Genomic DNA, 13,813 nt, shown 5'->3' with positions numbered 1-13,813 from the left:
TACCAATACGTATTTACATAGACGTATTATTGGAAATTAATTTCGAATGTAATTTTCTCGACATAATCGTATTTATCTATAGAATTCGGGATTCCATTCGTTTCCTTTATTATAATCGTTAAAATTGAATTTTAATCGAAGTTTAAACTAGACTATAGCTCTAACGCTTACGCTCTTTTCGTGTTTTTCAACTCGTACGTAATGAAAATTCGCATATATCGTACTGTTTCTTTTTTCCCTTCCCTTTATCGTATCAAAACAACAGCGTATTTTCTTCTTTATATGTACATATATTGTATACATACATACATACATACATATATACATATATATATATATATATATATATATGTATGAAAATCCGTTAATCTTTGTCTCTTTAGCGAATCAAGTATCGATAATACTTGTAACCAAAGTGTTGTATTTGATTCTCCGTCTGCACAATTATTTTTCTTAATATTCTGTTTATTTTTGATCTCTCGCTCACATTTATATATATGCATTTTTATGTGAATATAATCACATAATCTGTCGTATGTATCTTTATGTACACGCATACACGGGTGCGCATAAAATACACGAAGCAATTCATCGAATATTTTTTATTACCGGATATCTTGTCGTCACAATTACGTATTATTTTTCATTTTTTTTTTGTGCGTGTGCGAACACTGTTAACTTTCTTATACGTAAAGATTTTTAAAATTTTTAATTCATTTTTCGTAATAATTTTTGTACAACTTTTGATAACTTCCTCTACGCGTATACAACACTTTCGTTGGTTTTGTACGCGCGTCTTTTACAATGAGATCATTGAATTTGTTGTTTCGTTGAAGATATTTTTGTTCCATCATCAGTTTATCGTAATTATCTGACATATTATACCAAAGAACATGGAGATTAGAATGAATAATGCCTCAGTCCTCCGATTCGTTCGTTTTCAACGTGATTCGATTATTTCAATATGATATAATACGTGTAGTATGTAGGATCGTTATGTTTGTTCGATTAGCGAAAAATTATTGCTTTCTTCTTTATTAACGTAATATATATATATATATATATATATATATATATATATATATGTATATATACAATATTATAATGAGAATGATATGGAATGCGCGATGTTCTAGGCACCGAATTATGATACGATACGATCATTTTGCCTGTATAGATCTTGTGTAATATAACAAATATGTTTCTATTTTATATATACGATATTGAGACATATATCTGTTTCTCCGTGTAAATAGATATGTACAAGTAAAGAAGGAAAGAGAAGGAAACGAGAAAAGGACGCGAGCGTGTGAAACGATGACAAAGATTAGTACATTGTGTATCATAATACTTGTGATGTAGCAAATTTTTTTCTGTGTTATCGCAAAAAGGAAAAAATAAAAAAAGCGAATTACGTTGATAATCTGTATACGAATTAAAAAAGAATTAAAAATAAGGCGTATTAGGTATAAAGTAGTGCATGCAAGTAGGAATAAATCGCATCAAATTCGATGATAATTATAATTTATTCGTATCGATTTCGTTTATTCGGGCCGGTTGTTAAATAAAATGTACGTATGTGTACCTACATATTAGAAATAATCTATCTGCGTTGTTGTTGCATCAACGCTGATTACAAACGATACATGGAATAGAAAAATTCTTTGTTATTTTGTTTGCTTGTGACGTACGTACACGTGTATCGATCTTTTCGAATATAATGTTATATTTGAGATAATTTTCTTTTAAAAATATGTATCCAGTCTTTTTTTTCCAACTTCTTTTTCTTCTTTCGGTTAAGCTCGAAAAAATATAAAACTATCGTTGCTCGAGTTGCACATCGAATCGAAATATTTTCGACACATTTGACTAGAATTTTCAAATGCATTAACGTTAAGTTGAAACTTTCTTCGCTATTATTAAGATATTTTATTCAGTTCATGCATGATGACGATTAATTAATTAACGAAATAATAAGAATATCGATGAAAAAACGAACGATGCTATAAAATTGTTAAAGATTTTAGTAAGGATAATTGTTTTTTTAACAATATACCAATGCAAGTTTTTGTTTTTAATTGATTGTTATTATTTTTAATTTTTACCAATCATTCGTTTCTCTCTCTCTCTTTTCTTTCTTTTTTTACTTGCCCATGTGTCCAACTTCATCTTCATACGTAATTTATGAATTTTAATTTTCTATTTCTATTCAAATTTGCGAATGTTTCCTTTTTCATTTTCGATCAACTCGTTTTTTTATCAATTTTACATTTTTCATTCGCTTTAAGTCTGAATTAAAAAAATATCTAGATGCGGTGATTAAAGATTGAAAAATGTTAAAAGTGACTCGCTCCGATCTTGCGTTTGATTAGTTAAAGGGAGAAAAAAAAAAATTGACGAATGATTTGAATGATGAAACATTTGAATAATAATTCATTAAACAAATGATAATCTCTGATTATGACAAAGTATCTTTGTTTATGTTATTAAAATAAAAAAAGAAAAGAAAAGAAATGAAAAGTGTTAATTCGAAGAAAGATTATTGTATATTTTTGTTACGTGTACATTGCGTATACATTTCTTCTTAAACAACTATTGTACAAAATTCTATTTCAATTATTGAAAAAAATAATCTTGATGTATTTAACAGGTATTGCGAATACCTGATTTTTTTTTTATTGGAACACAAATTAATTGTAACACGTACATATGTATATTATAAAATTTTAATATTGATTCGTACAAATTTAATTTATATTTGTATTTTTCTTTTTTTCAAAGATTTCGAGATAATCCTCAATTTTTTAAACTGTGAGATGCTATAATTTTAACAATTTATATCGTATCTTAAAATAAATTCAAGCACGCAGTACACAATTGCCTTCAAGGTCAAAGAAATGACAAGGGCAAAGAAAAAGAGATAAATACTTAAATCATTTCTTATTAATATTGTATTCGTTAATTTGCCTTATTGATAAGATTATATAACGTTTCGTATATTATTGTTATTGCCCTGCTAATATCTAATCATGATATTATGTTTACGTTTATATATTATATAGTTTAATAAATAAAATGGCGTCAATAGTTGTTCGATTAACTGAGAAAAATTCGTTAGGAAATTCTAGTCAAATGTATAGAAATTTTTTTATTAATTGGTAGATCAAATATTATATAATATGAATAAATCAATAATGCGAAATTGAAAAATATTTTTCAACAATTATAACGATTAGAAAGTAAAAGTGCAATTGATTTATATTTGATTTTATATTTTCAAATAATATTGTGTAATATTTTAACGCGTTATTAAATTTTATCTAGGTTTCTTTTTTTTTTTTTTTTTTTTATTAATAACAATACTAATTCATTTTGTAACATTGATTTGGATTATATTTCCATCATTGGTACATTTGTCCGTCATATTGTCCACGTGACTTTCTGTCTATAAATAGATGACTTGTAGATAATTTTTGTTCCTAAGTATTATTTTTGACCACAGTTGTACGTTACCATGCTCATTCGAATCTAAGGGATACGTGTGTATTTAGGGACATACGTATATATATTTGTGTGCGCCTTGTTTTTGCACGTCATGTTTTTTTTTTACATTGGTTATATTTGAAAAATTATTTACGAGATCATATTCGTCGTTACAAAACGTTAGAAGAAATTAGAAAGATTATTATTATTATTATTATTAAGCACATTTTTTCTTCTTTTTCTTCTTCTTCTTCTTCTTCTTCTTCTTCTTCTTCTTCTTCTTCTTCTTCTTCTTTTGTTGTATACAAAACTATATTGTTGTGTAACGGGGAATTCGTTACAGCATTTATTAAATGCGACATGCAGAAACATGGCAGAAATATTTTATAATTAAATATTTTATAATTTTTACCGATTCGCTGTTATCGTTGGTCGTGTTGAAACTGTGAAAAATGATTGCCTTTGTTAATCTTTATAATATATTTCTTTAAATGTTAATACAGTTCATTTGTATTTTTACAAACATTGTTTTTTTCAATATCCTATATAAACAAGCGTGCGCACATACATATCTACACAATTCTTTTTTTTTTTTTTTTTTCGTTTTACAGTTACATTTTACCAATTTTTTCTCTTATCACATTATTATTCTCCTATTAGAATCTGTTCGATTAGTGGGCGAATAATCTTGCGAGAAGTTCTTTTTTACGAATTTTTAATCATTTATACTTTTCCTTGAAATAAATATTCAATTCGATTATTATGTATACGTATCAAATGCATTGAAGATACTTTTAGATACGTTTTAGATCGATATATATATATATAAGAGAGAGAGAGAGAATAACGATCAAAAATCATAATTTTTTAACGAATGATTTCTCCTATGAAAATTTTTCGAGTATACCTTTCGAAGTAATTAATCAATACTTTAGGGGAAAAAATATTTCTATAAATTTTAATAAAAGAAAAAAAAAATTAATCGATAGAACGACAATTATCATTTCGTCATGGGAAGTAATAAATTTAAATTTGCCATTAATATAAATAATTTACGCCAAAGACGTGTTCTTTACATTTAAGGTGTATTTAAGATAATGGAAGTTTTTTTTTTTTAAAGACGAAGCAATACGATTTTGAGAGAAAGAGAAAGAGAGAGAAGAAACGACTACTTAAAGGATAAAATAAAGAATAGTTTTCGATTCTATACGATTATATACATTATTATCGATTAACCGTAGAACCTATCAAAATTGATTGCTACGAATCAGCAAGTTCGACTTGCAAAGGATATTTCTGTATCTACGTTAAAAAAAAAAAGGAAAAGAAAAGAATTGATTTTTGAAGACTAGACGCATAGGAAAATAACCAGGAAAATGAATTTCTTCTTTAAAAAATATGTACTCGATACAAATCGATCCGAGCCGAATCATACTTGTTTCGTTCCATATATTAATAAACGTAACGAGCAGAAAGGAAAACCGAACCGAATTGTACAGGATCGTAAGTGGCAGTGAATATACGTGTGATGCGTGGTTGCACATTGCGCACAATTGACGAGTCGCGTTGAGGAAACGTGATCTTAACATTGTTACATCGTTTTAACATAATATTTCGAAACGATATATAATAATCGATTGTTTTCTTTTATGGTTAAAAAAAAAAAAAAAAAAAAAAGGAGAAGGTTTCGTTGAAGGAATCGTTGTTGAATTGCGCGTTAATTTGCCAATTTTTTTCAATATTTTTCAAAGCATTAAAATATTATCTGAAGCGAGAATGGGACACGATCATTTAAGGAAAGTTGAAAGATTAATTTAGACGCGGACGAAGAATGACTAACATTAGCTGTTTGTGGTTAATTTTCACGTTCATGGTTAATTTTAATTTCACGCGCATTCAACGAATGTCGGTATAAACGTTTATGCCCATTCATTTCAGGTGGATAATCATTGATAAACGGTCAATACAAACTTGAATAATTCTTCTTCTTCTTCTTCTTCTTCTTCTTCTCTCCTTCTCCTCCTCCTCCTCCTCCTCCTTCCCGGTCGTACGTACGTGCGAAAAAAGAAAAGAAACTGATGGTTGAAATTTACAATTCCTCCGTTTTCACTGTTCTTCGCATATTCGTATATATATATATATATATGTATACTCCGCGTGTACGCATAACACTTTTGTATAAAAGTGTAAATAACTTTTATGCCAGTTTATAAACTTTTACATTCCTTTGAATTTCTTCGATTCTCTTTTCCCGATACTCGAATGCCGAACGCTACGTTCTCCTCGATGTATATCTCTTTTTTTACACTTTCTTAAGGAAACTAGGAACGCATTTTGTTTTCACTTATTATACATGTAACCAGCACTCAAATTTACATCCTCGAAAGACTGATATTTTTATTCGTTTTATCGAGATCCAGCCGATCGATTGAGAGGAATGATCATCGTAATCGATATCGTCGTTAAAAAAAAAAAAAAAGAAAAGAAAAGAAAGAAAGGAAAAAAAAAAAAAAACCACTTCGTCGTTATTTTCTTTTTACTTTGAAATCGTTATCTCGCATAAACGGCCATCCTGTTTGGCACGCGTGTAATAGCATTAATAATATCGTATTTGATTTCGTTTATCTTTGATTTGACGTAGGAAGACCTGTTGCGTCGAAAAAAAAAAAAAAGAAAAAGTGAAACATCCTGTAAGACTGATATAAAAATGGAAAATTTGATAAAAAAAAAAAAAACTTAGGTTTATTCCTCTGTTGTTATTGCATAACGTGTATCCTTTGATATCCGTCCTTTCTCACTCGTTCCACGAAGAATATTCGAATATTTTTCGCGTGGTAAAAACCGTTACGGTAGTATAGTTTAAGAAAATATTGAGAACATTCTGAAAAAGCATTTTTTTCACAGGGGCCGATAGATGTTTTCTCCTCTTAAGTAATAATAATTTCAGATGGAAATTTCTCTCTTTTTTAATTCAACATCTTTATCCATCGCGTCTGGTTCCAAGATAGTCGCGAATCGGGCTATCTATCGTTCGTAAAATTGTGAAAAGGAAGTCGCTTGACGAGATATACGCGAGTACTCGAATGATAAAAAGGAAAACTCGAATGATAATTTATGGAAAATTTGGGCGCTATCGTCCACTTTATCGACGCGTAGATCTGTCTCTTCCATCATATCCATAAAAGTAGAACGCATTCGGGGGGAGAGGGGGGGGGAGAGGGGGGTTCGATTCGCGCGTCGGTTTATCGCGCTTTCTTTTCTCTATCTAAATCGTTGAAAAAAATTACTCGCTATGAACTTGTGATAATTATTCGTATCAAGGTTTATGATATGTGTATTTCTTCTTTCCACGATAAGTGATTTTTTTTTTTTTTTTTTTTTTTTTTTCAAGTTGTTATTTGATATTATTTCCGATGCAATTGAAGCGAAATTGAAAAATTTAGTCACGTTAGATAAGAATTGAAATGAATAAAAAAAAAAACGTAACAATAAATATTTACAAAATTTATTCAATATTTTTTTTTTTTTTTTTTTTTGACTTTTTTCCTTTCCTTCTTAATGATAACAGTTATAAAAATCAAAATTGTTGTTTCTAACTCTTCGTTAACCATGAAATTTCTTTCCACATCTGTGTAACAACTTCCCTTTCGACCAAATTCGACTCAACGTCCGGTATTCAATCTTCAACGCTCGTGTCACACTGAGCGCCAAGTGTCCGACAAACGAATTACAATTTAGAAATTTATGTAGCAGAAAGTTACGTTAACACGGATATTTAGATTCGTCGCGTTGTTAATAAATATATATCTAAATATCCAAATCGAAATTAGCAAAAGAAATTCTCTACTGATTTCTGCGACATCGGTGCCTTGCGAAAGAATGTTTTTTAAAATGGGGGATTAACATTATCGGTATAATATAAAAAAAAAAAAAAAAAAAAATGCCATTTTAAATACAATCTTGTTATTAAATAAGTAATAAAACTATTTTATTACTTGTTTAACTTTAAATGTAATTATGAACGCTACTATATACTATATGTATTATATTACATTATATATAATACTTTAAATTAGCTTTAAATACGATTTTATTATTAAATAAGTAATAATATGTAAATGTAATAAACTTATTTTTTTACGAATTTTGTCACAGTCATTGAGAACACCTTAACTTTATTTCATTTTTCCCTCTCTCGATTTCCCTAGATTGTTCAACAATATATATATATATATAATGTATACCCCGAAACTCGATCGAAACAACTTTTCAAATTCTTTCTTTACTTTATTTCACACGAAAGATACTGCTTGAAATCGAAAATATCTACCCGTAAAATGTTTGTGCGCAGGATATCGAATACTCCGTTAAACTTTGAAAAGCCTGTGGAGGCTCTCAAGACTGGCAAACCTATCCAGAGTTTCAAGATCTATCGAAAAATTTAAAGACTCGAAGACTTTCGAGAAAGTTTTTTTAGGTTCATCGAGTGATATTCGAATTATACACGAGGAATTGGAGGAAAATTGCAAAATGTCGTTTCACCAGTGTTTCGTTTGTTGTACAATAAGTTTACAACATTTTTCTTCCTCTTCTCTTTTAGATTTCGTAACATAATACGTATAGATGTATCATATCTTTCAGATCACTTTTGTCAATTTGTCGAAATGTGTTGGCGATGATCGATTCGTTCTTCAAATCGTTTAAATCGAAGCGTGTCTCTCGAATTGAAAATAGAATTGAATGATTACAAGTGAAAGACGAAAAAAATAAAAGATTTATCCTTAATGCCGTGATGATGATCTAGGGGAAGGAGTTGTTGTAACGACCTCTCCTCAGTGATAAACCCGCCGAATTGCACAATCATTCTCGGCAACGCAGTTGTGAGAAATATTCTACTATCAAAACGCGAGTGTTTCACTTTCGAACGAACGTGCGTGCTCGTTTCTTTCCCTCCCCCCTCCTCACTCGAGTCGGATTAATTTTTCATCGCATAAACTTTACGCGATGCGAAGATTTGAAACGTTTCAAAGCGTTTCAGACGCTTGCTCGTTTGCCATTCTACTATTCTTCTATCGTGAAAAATATTCCTAAGCGAAATTGTATCTAAGAAACTGGGAGGATTGATTTCGCGTATCCATGCATGCAACTCGTTACGTACTGGGAAAAAATTCTCCTCAAAATATACCATACTTTTACGAGCATAGATAAATTTCCTTGCGAGATAATGTACGAAGACTTTTTCGTCCGTCGATCGATATATATCTATAGTTACGTATATATATATATATATATATATATATAAGTTACGTATGGTGTATACATGTAAGTACCTTGCACACGATGAACGAAGCTGTTGAATCGAGGCACGCGTACGCGGCAATAACAGGTGAAATTCAGTTATTTCTCAATATCATTTCCCATTACCTATTCTTCCCGAATCCCTGGCATACCAATTTCTCTTACGTTGTCTTACGTTCGTCCCGATGTGACGATGAACAGGATACAACGTACGTATAATTATGTATATGTGGAAAAAGAAAAAAGAAAAGCTAGAGAAAAGGTTCCTAAATAATAATTCTCTCGGCGAATAGATTCGACGAAGTCTGTTTCAGGTCGCGATTTGCAATAAGTAAGAAAAAAAAAAAAAAAAAACTGCAATTCACTGATCGACGAAGAGAAACAACAACGATACAGTTTTGACCGATTCTTTTAAAATCCTTTCGATTTTGATCGATTTGTTTTCCGATATGAAAAAAGAAAAAGGCTATTTCTCACGTTTCGATATAATATAATTATCGAATGGTATCGATATATACGAAAAAAAAAATGTTGTGTAATATAATAAGAAATCCGCCTATATAAATCACGTGTAAAATTCTTTGTTATTTCTTGATTGGTCAAACTTGATTCAGATACATATGTATACTATTAGAATTGTCGCAAATAAAACTCTATAGAGATTACATATAACACTATGGAAGAAATAACATCGAACGATGTGATAAAAGTATATTGCGCAAATCAATGGAAATAATATTATTTCGTTGTTGCGATCTTTGTAAAAACTTTTCTTACAACGCGTCCCATGTGTTGTTTTTGGTACGGGATTAAATCGCCACTGTTGAAAATGTAATTGAAAAAATCGCGTTCGGATTGGGTATTCTCATCGAAAATAAGATAAAATGCGGAAAAGAAAGAACGAAAGAAGCGAATTACTTAGCGAAAGATAACGCAGTAATAATTCCAAGATGTAAAAAAAAAAAAAAAAAAAAAAAAAAACTTTTAAATCAACTGTTATCGTGAGTTGTATATACCCCCCTGTACGTGTATATGTATACATACGTATAATAATGGAATACCGATTATCATGCATCCTTATCGCTTAAATTTTATCATCGAATATTCATATTTCTCATCTTCCATTGTGCATGTATCGTATTGATTCGTTTGTCGAAACATTTAAAACACAAACACTCGTGATCTTTTCCTTTTAATTTTCCTCTTCGATCCGTTTGACTTGAACAATTTCTCTTTTCTTTCTCAATTTATATAAATATTCGGAAACGAAACCACTTGTACATTTTTTTTTTTTACCTCTACTCTATATAATATATGTACTCTTGCATAAATATATACACGTTTTACGTTTTTTTTTTTTTTTTTTTTTTTTTGCATTACGAATAATACGATTAATATTCGTAAATATTCGAAAAATATTTCACATATTCAAATATTACAAATATACAATATATATATCAACGTTATTTTATTTGTTCGTTTTCGTTTCTTCTTTTTTTTTTATTTTTTTTGGAGGGGGGGATAAATCGATATACGCTTTGAAACTACTTTTCACCGATGCCGTTGTATTTTTCCTTAGAGGAACCAATGGTGTCACGGATTCGTTCATACACTCGTATGTAACATATTGTATGTATGTATACGTTGGTTGGTAAGGTTGTAAAAATCGATCAAAAACCATCGATCGATTCGAAAAAGTATGGGGAAAGTATGCATTCCATGGATGCGTACTTTGTGAGATAATAGAGAAATTTATTTAAAAAAAGGGGGGGGAGAAAAGGAAGTATTTAGTAGAACACTTGACGGAGAGAAACAAGAAAAAAAAAAAAAACAAAAATCTACCGATTGTTTCGTGAATTGAAAAAAATCAGAAATCAAGAAAGAAAAAAAGAACGAGAAGGTGACGCGAAAGGAAGGAACACGATAAATCGAAATGTCTCGGCGTTTCAAGCTTTTTTGTTGTTTACTTGTTGTATAAGCTTTTGTATAAAAAAAAAAAAAAAAAAAAGAAAAAAAAGGAAAAAAAAAGAAAGAAAGAGGAAAAAGAAATCGGATCGGAGTGTGCCTTCGGCGCGCCGAATTCAAAAATCATTATTATTATTTAAGTGTAAGATGAGAGGGAGAAGTTGTGCATTCGTAAATACTTACATAATTAATTTAATTGCGATTGTGTTGCGAGCCAATATTGCACACTAGTCAGTGAATATTTATTTATGTAATATAAGAGAAATGCACGATGATATTGTAATTAATTACAAGTCTATAATGAGATTTATCGATAATAATACCATTGTATCGATCGATCGATTTATGTATTTGTAAATTGTAATAAAAATATCCATTATTTGAAATTTACGTTTCCCTTATATAATTCTTTTTTTTTTTTTTTTTTACTTCACGTTGTTACTACTATCTGTAAATTAGATACACATTATATATGCAAATTCAGAGAAATTCAAAAGTTGCATGCAAAAGTTATTGCAAAAAGAAAATAAAATTATTTTGTTCAAAGCGTATAGGAAAGGATATATAGGAAGGGATTTACATTTTGAACAAAATATTATATAGAAAAGATGAAAAATTTAATTATTTTTTGGAAACGTAAATTTCGAAACTAAAATACTTTCAGCGATTGCATCGAATTAATATTATACTGTTATACTTTTAATTAAACAAATGTGATTCGAAGAAAGCAAGCATAAGACATTCTTTAATGAAACGAATGAAAAGAAAATAGTGTCCTTTTTTTTTTTTTTTTTTTATTTATAAAATAATTGATTTGATAAACGATGTTTATCCAAAACACATTTTTTTTTTTTTTTCAAGTTTTGATATGAAAATAGGATACGAAAAGAATCGAGAAAACGATGAATTTTAATCAAATAAATTTCGAGAGAAATAAAATGTTAGAAATGTCAATGATATATAAAAATCAAAGAAAGAAAGTTTGAAACGGAAATATTACCATTGAAATTTATCAAATATACGATTTACATAGAATTGTATTGTGTCCGATAATTACTTTAATCAAGTTTTATTCAAATAAAAGAAAAAAAACGTTTCTTTTAATTTAACGATATTTTGATGATAAAGTTATTAAAATGATGATAATATTTTGCAAGAAAGAACTTATCGTTCCTATTTCTTAATTTCAAAACAATACAATAAATAAAAGATAATAATAAAATTTCAAATATACGAAATCGTGGGATTATCAGCTTTTTTAGTTTGTTACCATCTTTCATATTTTCATGATATTTACATGGAAGAGTAAAACGCGATGAATGTGAAACGAAGGAACTTGATGTTCTATATAACTATTCAACTGATCGGAATATCGAATAAAATACAAGTAAAAAGAAAAAAAAAAGAAAAAAGAAAAAAAAATACTTCAATATTCGATTATTACGTATACTTGTGATTGAATGTATGTATTATATAAAAAGTATAACATATGCACGCGTGAAGAACTGAAGAGGAATTCGGCCTGCTGATCGCTCCGTCCGTATCGCACTTTGTAATTATGTACCACACTGTAAATATTCAACGATGAATATGTTAGCAAATACACGCGCATTGTATGATTGTAAATATCAGACGTGACGAAGATGTTTGTTAAATATAGAATACGTTACGTTTTTTAAAATGTCTATTGATTTTTTATTCCTTTCATAGATCATTTCAAATAATTATTTTAAATAATTTCAATAGTTATTATCGCAGCTATAGTAAAAAAATAATTCTCTACTATTTGTAACGGGTACAGTAATATTACAATTTCTGTTTGGGATTATTTTGAAAGTTATTTTCTTTGTTAAATTTAAAATAAAGAAATATTAATAATCGATTAATTGTTTGAAATTGTTAATATTTTAAATTGATTGATATTATCTATATTTTCAAATAACAATGTTAAAAATAATGGCCCGGAATAAAGTATTGTTATATTTTCAAATAAAATTTTTCCAAGTTTTGATACTGTATCTTTATCTAGAACTCGTGAAAGCCGTGAGAGAAAAGCAAGGTAAGTTCCAATTTTTTTCTTTATTACTACGTGTACAAAAATATATGATACAGCGTATCAAATAATAATTGTCAACCGAACTAAAAAATTAAAGGTTAGATTTATTCTTTCACGTTTATAAACTTACCTATGTATCTCTATTATATAATTGTTCTAAAACTTTCAGGAATTTTTTATTTCGAAACATTTACAGATATTTTTCAAACAATTATTTCTGAACATTATAGAATTACAGTTCTACTTTTTCTTTTCTATAAACTATTGACAGAGTATATTTCACGTTTACCCATAAGTTAGGCAATAATCATTTCATCAAAAATTTCGATCATCAACGCCATCTCGCGTTTGGATCGCGGAAGCTTCGACTCGTTACTAGCATAGCAGAATGTGCAAGGAGGTATTCGTGACGTCACAAAGAAAGACAGAAAATACGTACCACTAACTTTGATTATGCGGCTCCTAATATTTTTCATTATTTGTAAATTATGCTGTAAAAATTAATTAATTATTAGTTTTTTTTTAATAAAAATTACATTTATATCTTAAAATTAGAGTTTCAAATAAATTTTTCGTTTTAATTTTAACTTCTTTTCAACGAATTACTTATTAGTAACTATTGTATTACGTTGAATTGATACTATCGATACCATCGTAATTTATTTTGCATTAATTTATTATTATAGTATTAATTTATAAATATGAATATATGAATTTGAAACCTTATTTCTTTCTCTGTTTTTACGTATTAATTTTATTAATAATTTTGCTTTTGTTCGAATAAACAAATTGATTACTAATTATTATCTTATTATCTAATTGAAATAGTTGACAAATAAATTAATTGATTATTACTTTTTTATTAAAAATTTATGCACTTTTACATCTTGAAATTAAAATTTCAGACAAGAATTTCTCATTTCGATTTTAATTTTTTTCAATTAATTATTTATTGATTGTCATAAATTTAATGATTGTCATAAAAAGTGTTTTATTCATCTCATCTTTATG

The 13,813-nt window shown here is 28.5% G+C and overlaps 1 long non-coding RNA gene across 1 annotated transcript; it reads right to left on the bottom strand.

The window, feature by feature from the left end:
- Positions 1-11,727: 11,727 nt before the first annotated feature.
- On the bottom strand, positions 11,728-13,108 carry LOC147656134 (uncharacterized). Its single transcript, XR_015294848.1, has 2 exons — positions 12,933-13,108; positions 11,728-12,314 (listed from the first exon to the last, which is right to left on the bottom strand). It is a non-coding gene; the product is annotated as an uncharacterized LOC147656134 (long non-coding RNA).
- Positions 13,109-13,813: the final 705 nt, after the last annotated feature.

This window comes from Apis florea, unplaced genomic scaffold (assembly GCF_048593485.1).
Source record: "Apis florea isolate Af1SG1 unplaced genomic scaffold, ASM4859348v1 contig_3802_pilon, whole genome shotgun sequence".
In the NCBI taxonomy this organism is placed as follows: Eukaryota; Metazoa; Arthropoda; class Insecta; order Hymenoptera; family Apidae; genus Apis; species Apis florea.
The sequence above is the reverse complement of the archived record's forward strand: the minus strand, read 5'-3'. Positions and strand labels throughout refer to the sequence as shown.